The sequence below is a fragment of the Fringilla coelebs genome (assembly GCF_963513975.1).
Source record: "Fringilla coelebs genome assembly, chromosome: 4".
NCBI classification, from domain to species: Eukaryota; Metazoa; Chordata; class Aves; order Passeriformes; family Fringillidae; genus Fringilla; species Fringilla coelebs.
This window is the reverse complement of record NC_140032.1, coordinates 43,113,001-43,122,350: the sequence shown is the minus strand read 5'-3', so window position 1 is coordinate 43,122,350 and position 9,350 is coordinate 43,113,001.

The following is a 9,350-nucleotide window of genomic DNA, read 5'->3' as shown; positions in this document are numbered from 1 at the left end:
CCCCTGGGGTTGCTCTGAAGGATGTTTCCCCTGGTTGTATGTGGACATTACTCCCTGGGCTATTAGGGTTTTTAGCAGCCTTGTTTAGAGGAGGTCTGGGTGATTCCACATGGCCCCCTGCACCTCTCTGCAGATTTTATTGCTTGGAGGCTGCCAGCAACCTGCACATGCAGGGACCACGCTGGCTTGGAATGCAGGACCTGCCCAGTGTACAAACTAGTGCCAGATGAACTTCCATGGCTGTTGTGGACTAGCTCCTCATCTAGCATGATTAGTCACTGTCAGCTAAATTGCCAGCAGCCAGGCTTGGCTTGCAACTGAGCACAAGTGTTCGTGTCTCTTGGAAGGACAACGTCACTCTTGTGAGTGACCAAAAAGGCCCCATCCTCTTCAGTAAATTCAGCTCTTATGCAGGGATTTTGAGAAGGCAACAGATCATACCCATGACTGTCCCTGCCATGCTCTGGGTTATGACTGCTGTACCCATGGGCTGACAGTGGTTGGCTCTTCTCCAACCACTCTGGAGAAATGCTCTGTTTGCTAAGAGCCATTTGGTTTTAATCTTAACTGGATGTACAGTTTGTGAAGGGAAGCTAATGCTTTCACATGTCTTTGTTAGCAAAGATCTGTAGGGAGCCTGTGCTGGGACTCTGCTCCAGCTCTCAGAGAGAACAACATGGAAGGTGGGCTGCCTTCTCTGGGCTGGGCATTGGCAGGTGCTATTTCAGTATTAGAAATAATATTCAATAACAGTGCATGGCTATTTCAAAATTGGAAATAACCTCCTTCTCATGCAGTGCTGGGGTGCTGCAGCAGTGCACAGTGCCTTGCAAGAACCTGCTAGCACTGCTGGTTCTGATTTAGTGAGAAAAATATTTCACTTTATTCACTGAACACAGCCTTGTTAGATGAAAGGTGATTTGTGGTGTGGTGTAGGAAATGCTGAACAGTGCAATCCAGATGTTGAAGATGATAAGGGAAGCTTGCAGAAATGTCAGGAAATGCTGTACCATTCCCATCACTCTCCTCACTGTGAGACAGTGGAGCTTGTTGGCTTGTTGCTCTCTTATCAGCTGCATTCATTTGAGAAAGGCATATGAAAGGCATACCAGCAGTGTTCCTCCAGCTGCTTGCTCATTCTGCCTCCAGCCCATCTCACGATGGCACAGGTATATCCTGGACGGGGCACATGGCGCTTGTGAGGGAACGGAAAATGACTTCATTGCTGCCCTGTTTCCAAACCAGAGTGGGAAGCCCTTGCTCCTCCTCAACTTCCCCCACACTTCTCAGCCACCCAACACACAGTCTGTGGTGTGAATGGCTTCTGGAGCTCAGTGGCAGTTTCATATTGACCGGCTCTTTCCAGAACTGCCTGCAAGTCAATCAGTTCCTCTGCAGACAAACAACCAGCTGTTAACCAGAGGAGATGCCAGCCCTACTTGTGTTGGTAAAAGCCTCTGCTTAATTCCAGATTGTCTTCCTCCTTTGGTTATTATATCAGTTAGGCACTATTGCGGTGTGATGTCATAGTTTGTCTCAGGTATCCCAGTCCTTTCCCAGGTGCCAATCACCTCTCCTTTCCCTCCACCCTGACCCCTGCTGAGTGCTGTCTGTCAGTCCTGGCATTCCAAAGTGGCATCCAGTGATTGGCAGAGTTCAAAAGATACTCTGCATCCCTAGGGGCCATTGGCTCACCCAGGTGTCCCTTTCACCTGAGACCTGTCTACCCTGCAGCTGGTTGGTGGGATCCCTACCCCTTCCCTCCCCCTCTCCCTGGGGTTAAAAGAACCAGCAACCATGTGGTTCGGGGAGTTCTGTTAGAGCTGTTATGGGATTCAGAGGCCTGTGGGCCAGAATAAAGCTCTGGATCGAAACCCTCTAGCAGAACCCGACTCCTTTTCCTTCACCTCGCCTTAAAGCTTCTCCAGCAGAGATAAACCTGAGCTCCTGCATGTCTGGACTTGTCTCTAGCACCAGCTGCAGCATCCAGCTTAGCCAGAGGTGTCTCTGAGGTGAAACCAGCACAGTTGCCGCCTTTTGGTCAAGCAGCAGAGGCCAGTCAAGCCCAGACACGTCCCATCTGGCTATATTGGTAATTATTCCAATGAGGCACCTTGCAGTCCCTCCTGTTGGCTAAGGACATGGGGCATTCACTGTTTGATTGCAGGCTCTCCCTGTTAGCACTGTGTACAGTTCATGCATTTGCCAAATGACTTAGCATACCAAGTTTCAGTTTTTCCCATTGGTATGTCCTTGGCATGCGCTGCACTTTCCAGGGCTGCTAGAAATCAGACCATAGGTGTCTTTTGCTTAATCAAGGTTCAGCTGTCTAATTTTTGCTAATCAAGGTTCAGCTGTCTAATTTTCCCACACCGGCCCTCTGGTGAGTACAGATATGGTTAAGCAATTTTCTCCTGACACTTTGCTATCACTTTCACCACTCACACATCACACCAAGTGCAGCTGGTCTCCCTCTCCCAGCTTGCAGGGTTTGCTTTTGCTTTTGATTGCAGTTTGGAACATCACAGCTTGGCATGGCCTGGCCTGAGCCATCTGTGGCTTGCAGGGTGGGATGCTCCTGATGGTGAGCAGAAACCTGGGACACAAAGACCTGATGGAAATGCCCAGGGACGGGTGGACAGCCTGCTAAGCTCACAACGACACAAACTTTTCCTGTCTGTAAGTACTTCTGCCTTCTGAGTGAAGTTCACAGCCAAGATTATGAGTTTATTATGAGTTTCTCTTGTGGTAGCTGAATTTCATGACCCATTTTGATATCCTACAGCAACGTGTAGCTGGTGATTGCCCTCAATTCACAATAGCATTAAGGAGAGATAACTTTGTGCCTTTTATAGATGAACTGCATATGTGTGGTGGACGATTTGTTTGGATTTGTTTTAAGAAAGTAATCTTTCTATTTACTTGAAAGGTTTTTAATAACAATTCTGTTTAAGTACCGATAAATTACAGTTAGTTGCGGACCAAATAATGGCTTATACAAATGTTTCACTATCCTTAAGTGAATAGGAAATACTTATTTTTTTTATTAGTTTCCTTAGTAAAATGTAAGCCTGGATGCATCTTCCAGAATGGCTGACATGACTGATGCTCAGTGAGCTGCAGGTTTGATTATGGTTGCAAGAACCTCCTGTAACAGAGAAACCTGAAATTTAACCAAGACAGTATTATTCTTTCTGAAGAACTGATCTGAGGGATGAGCTAAAGGACATGGCCTTTGTTCTGTCCTTCTCCTTGCTTCCTCTTGTCTGAATAGTCATGTATCAGTTGAACAGCCCCATCAGGGAACCTGTCAAGAAGTTCAGCTATCTTGGGCAGACCATCACTCATATTTCATATAGAGAGTTTATTAGACAAGTCCTCAAAAAACTAAGTATTGATTTCTATGAATAAAAATAGGAAACAGATGGCATCAATTCCAAGTGGTAAAGTGGTTTTTAACTAGTCCAATAACTAACATTCTCAAATGCCTACAAAATATTACAGTTTTATCTTATCAAAGATCAAAACAACAACTTTAAAGCACTTGCCAGGTATACACAGCCTTGTGTTCCAATAGATGACAGACTGAATGTATCCTTACAGTAATGGGACTGAACTTGCCAATTTCAAATTCCCCCCTGTACTCCTGCAGTGAATAATGCCTAATGACTGCTCTGGTTGGGGTATTTTTATTATTATTTTTATTACTACTGCTGTGGACCCAGTGTTGCCTCAAACATGCTGCAGGTATTAAGAGAAGTCTGCAAGTCTGGGATCCAAGAGAGAGCCTGGTAAGGAAGCATTTCCTGAGAGGAAGGAGTGGAAGCTTCTGGACCCTCCCAGGTCTCCTTAAGTGTCTGAGTATGTCAGCATCTACTCCTGTTTAGACCAGTCTGCTTACTCATGAGTATCTGTACTAATTCCTAGAAAATACAGGCAGAAGGCAGACATAGCATGCCCAACACAGATTTGCACAAGCAGGCTCTGCACTGGAGCACAGTCTCTCAGACAGGTTGCATGTATGATGAGTAAGATGACTGAACCCATGGGAACTGCAGCACTGCCTAGCAGCAGGTGGAAATGCTGTGTGCCAGCCACTGCAAACTCCAAAAACTAGCCTCAGCTGTACAATTGATTCTGAAAACTGTTTTCCAGTTGTACAATTTATTCTGATAGCAGAGGAGGCCATTTGTCACAAGCTGGAATAAACCTTTTGGAGTCCACGCTGTGTGGAGTTACAGCTGAGCTAATGCTTGCCCTTGTGCAAGATGCTGACTTTGGTTAGTTTGTCTTCACAACAGCTGCTTTTGCTTTCTGCAAACACTGCACACTGGTTTACAGTCTGTCTCTCTCTGGTGCCTTGCTGCTCTGCTCTGAGAGCCAAACCCTGTGCCAGGGGAGGGGAATGCAGCTGTGTGTGCCAGGACTCTTGGCCCCTTTTACCTTACTGAAACTTGGCTTCCCAGGACATAGGCTTCTCTTTTGTTTCCCTGGTTTGTGTGTTACGTGAATGGTTGTTTTTAAAAAGTCTAGCCTTTTACTCAGCTTGATTGAAAAGTGTAATTTTGGCAGTGGAGATGGAAATATAAGCACACTTGAGAAATCTCTGGATCTGGTAATGGTACCCTTCCCCTGCATTCCCCATCAAAACAGCCTGGAGTTGAGTTTTTAGAAGCTCTATATATGAAGCTGACTGTCAATGTCACCTCAAAAAATTATGCAAAAAGCTTGTAGCAGGGATTTTTTTTTCCTTGATTTTCATCTTTCCCATTAGACTTTGTGTATCTCCTGAAACAAAAAGAGAAGGAAAGAATGTCAGCTCTCTTTTGGTGGGTAGGTATTGGTTGTAGTAGATATCAGCAAGTCACAGTTAGTGACATTTGTGTAGAGCTTTAAGAATTAGAAAACAGTCCTACCACAAGCAAGAGAGAGACTTGGTCAAAATTTGAGATCTTGCTGCCTCTTTAGACACAAAAGCATTTAGCATTTAGTTCTTGGATGTGCCATATTCAACTGACAGGGGTGTCTGGACACCCTTGAGTTTGGATACCATGATTCCTGTTGGATTTCTGCCTCTGAGTATGCTCAGGATGTCTCAGCACAGCTGGTGCTCTGACAATGTCATCCATCTCTGACAGTATCCTGTGGTTAAGCGCTCAGTCATATCTTCTTCGCCCACATTTTCTGCAAGGCTTAATCCAGTTCCTAATCACTTGGCTCCTTCACAAAGCCTGTCCAGAAAAAGCACCTCCTTTTGTTCTGTGTCTCAGTTGTAGCAGCATTTACAGAGGTTTATGGAGCACATAAAAAAAAATAATTCCCTCTCTCTGCTATGGAACTGGAGCAGTCATGGTGTATCTTCCCTGAATTTCCTTATTGTCCTGCTTTTTTGCAGGAAAAGGAGCAGTGGTGATAGCTTGTCTCACTGATTTCCTCCTGCCATAGGCTTCTTGAAGAGAAGGTTACAGCTTCCCAGAGCCAGGCAAAGCCAGTCCCTCTGTGTGCAGGAGCCGTCTTGTCCTGCTACCTGCAAATGTACAGGGTAGATTGGATGTATGCTATTGTAGGGACCCAGCTCTCAGCTGCTTCCCTACTGGTGGGGACAGGGAATTAGAGGATCTTGTTGCCCTTCTGACTTTCCACCCTGGAAGAGAGTGAACAAGCATGCCCCTGCTCCCAGACAGGCAGCCCTGCAGTGCCTCAGTAGGTTCACTGTCTGATTTTCCCTTTAAAATGTGTTAAGAGTTCATCTAATTGCAGAGCACCTGCACTGCTAACGGTGTGGCTTTATCTACAAAGTTGTTTTCTTGCACACCAGAAGTCATAGGAAAAAGCAAAGGTTGGAGGGGAAGGAAAACCCCTGGCAAAACTCTGGAGTGGGAAGTGCAAGCTTTTTAGGACAAACCAGCTCTGAGGCACCGTGATGTGCTTCCCACTTCCCCATGCCTCCAGGGCAACTGGGTGAGGCTCTTGTTCTGCTGTGATTTCCAAAGGCTTGCTGAGCCAGCCCTAGTGTGGCTGCATGAGATCAGCAGCTTCCCCATCCCTTCCTTCCTTCCCTGCTAGAGGTGTCCTTCACTCTTGATAGGTTCCCAGGGAGGTTTTACTCCTCTTTGGATGGCAAGAATTTGGCCTGAGTAAGGCAGATCCTTGGAAAGACAAAGCAAGGTCTATTAATCATCATCCATTTCTTTATTTATTTTGGGTATTTCCTGGTTTCAGTGTTGTACAATGTTTACCAAAGACGAGCAGCCAAAGTAAACCACACGAATGAAAAATTGCAAATGAAAGAGCCAGCCGCACGGCACAGCTGGTCCCATGCCTCCAAGGGCTTCAGTCGTTTCAGATTAGGTGCACACTTGGCATTCTTCTGCAAATATGCCTGCAAGGAATCATCCTGGAACAAACCTGCCTCCATGCTCAGCAACTGACAGAAAGCTGAGGCAGGTCTGGAAAGACTCTCTAGCAAGAGAGGGGATTAATGTGCCTGCTTGTTAACTCTGGCAGAGTGTGCAGTCGTCATTGTGCCAGCAGAGTTATGGAGAGCAATTGGAGAGGGATTATTTTATGATTGGTGGCATTCCTGGGGGATGGGGCATTTATTTGGGGCTTTCCTGCAAGGAATAAAAAGCAGAGGGGAGCACAAAGCAGTTCCTTCACGGATGGCAGACTATTTCGACATGAGGAGCCAACACGGATGGAAATGTTCCCTTCTCCCTTAATCCAGTTGCAGACCTGACTCACCCTGACTGAGTTTCTGGTATCAATGTTGTCCTGTTACTCAGTGAGAAGTTATGAGCTCACAGATTTCATGTCCAGCAAACCAGCTTGCCAGCTCCTTGCTGAGTTCCCCCTGAAAAGGAAAGGGCTGCCCAGCCTGGAGGCAGGATTTTTCCACCTGCAGAAACAGGGAACAAGCCAAACTCATTCACAGGCTTCATCGTGAGAAGTATGAGAAATACTTTTTTACAGAAAAATTTAGACCACTGAACAGTAGGGGAGAAGAGTCCAGCCAACCTTTACTTTATCCATTCTTTCTCCCATTACTTATTGCATTTTTGTTAGTGACTCTTGAAAAATTCTGTTCAGCTGCAAGGCCTTGCACATATCAGAGAGGAAACTGTCAGAGGCAAACATGGAGGCACCAGAGAGATTGCCAAGAAAGATGCCTCTCAGTAGAGGGTTGTATATCTCAGTATGTTCTGCCTGGCCTTTCAGTCACAGATGTGAGCTGGGAACAAAGAGTTCAAGGAATGAACCCCAGGGAAATAAAGTACTCCAAAGAACAGAATTTAGAGAAATTTGTTGACACTATTAATCATGGAACATTCAGGAAATTAATTTTAAATGATGTCATAAAAATAGCACTTGAAAGAAGTGTAAATGTAACATAATGTCTATAAATAGAAAAGAATATTTATGCTGACACTGGTGTAAGCTACAGGCTGAAAACCAACCAGGTGGCCGCTCTGTTGGGCAGACATTGGACCCAAAGAAACAAAGATCTTCTTGTGCCCATAGGTGCAAACTTCATGGTGAGTTAAGTGTTGAAGGACTGTAATCAGAATTGATACAAGATAGGACAGTGCATCTAACTTGATGTTCTTTCCTATGCAGATGTAAGGTAGACAAATTCTATTACCTTATGGCTATCTCTCAACCAGTTAATTCTGGTCCTGTAGTTCAGAACTATGGAGATCTAGCTGAGGAGCTGTGTAGTTTCAGCTATGGAGATGGAATTTGGTTGTTATTTGCTGGTTTTTTACCTATATTTTCTCTGATTCATCTTCCTTTGACAACTCTTCTGTCCCAAAGCTGTGAATTGCAGAGAAAATTACTTGAAAGCATGAGTTACCATGCTTTCCCTACTTACTGAAGTACACACAAGTCTTTTTGGCATTGCTACAACCCTTATTTGCATTGCCGCAGCACTGCCATGCTCTTCCTGGCACATCTGTGTAACTTACTCGGGATGTTAGAGAGGCATTCAGCTCAAAGTTTGTAAATATAGGTATTTCACAGCAGTAGAAAATGCATTGGTTTTGAGGCTGATCATCTGGTATGGTGTGTGTTTCTTTCCATAGATACTGTAATACAGACAAAAAGGCATCTGGCAGCACAGGCACAAGTTACATGGTCTTTTCTGAATCTGTCATTACTAAGCTGGTACTGTTACAGTCAAGAAAACTTACAGAAGAGCAAGAAATGCAATCTGAGGATAATTCAGAAGGAATGATTAAAATAGCTGTGTGTGTACTTGAAAATCAGCTTGGACTGTCTGTTTTCAATCATGCTCAAATTCAGAAAGTCCGAGAATGGTCCAATATTGGAAATAACTTATTATTTGAAGATGGTTTGGTGGCCCTATGCCCTATCAGAAACCACACACACATTTAAAATACTTACTGACATCTTTTTATGATCAGGCTTTTCATTTTCAGTAAAAATTATGTTTTCACACATGCTTACAGGTTGAAGTCAAGCTTCTAAAAAGTTTGTTTAAAAATTATACAATTGCAAAAGAAGACAATAGAAACAATCCCTGCAAGAGACTCACAAAACATGTTGTTTTTACGGTAAGTGAAAAAAACTAGGAAGTAGTACCTAGATATTTTTGTATTTTTAAGAAATGTGGCATACTGATAGGCTGTAAATCCAGAAAAGTAGATACACTGAAGAAAGAACTTCTGAGGTCTTGAATAGCTGAGAAAAAAAGATTTGGAATTGCCTAGTTTTCTCTTTCTGAAATCCACTGTCATGTCTAAAATATTTCATGGCATCAGATACAGGAGGAGTCAGCAGCTGAATACAAAGCCTGAACTACCTGTGCAAAATACATCCTGGCATTATCTTTTTTGGAACAAATACAAAAATCTTGATATTTTTATGGTACATGATAATGATCTGCTTCATTTCCTGCTCAGATTCTTGCCCAACTGTTAAACACTATTTTTTTTTCCTATTGTATAACAAGCAGTTAAATATGTATTTCTGCATCCCAGCAAAGTGCTTTCCACCTCCGTACAGGAAACAAACTCTAACTGGTTCTGCAATGAATTGGTCCCATTCCCAGGAATGTTTCCCTTCTATTAAAAAAAACCCAAGAAACAAAAACCCCAAACAAAACAGGAAAAAGAAAACACTTTTTTCAGTCCATTGGCACTAGTTAGGCATAAGCACAAAATATGTCCATGCATTCCTCTGAATGAGGCAAGACTAGGTTTGCTGGACCTTCCCACACTGGAATGCACCAACATGCATGTCCCTTTGCCCAGCCTCTCTTGGAGGAGCTTTTACTTGGAGCTGAGCAAAGCTTTTTTCCTCCGTATGGGAAATTCCGGTGCCAGGAT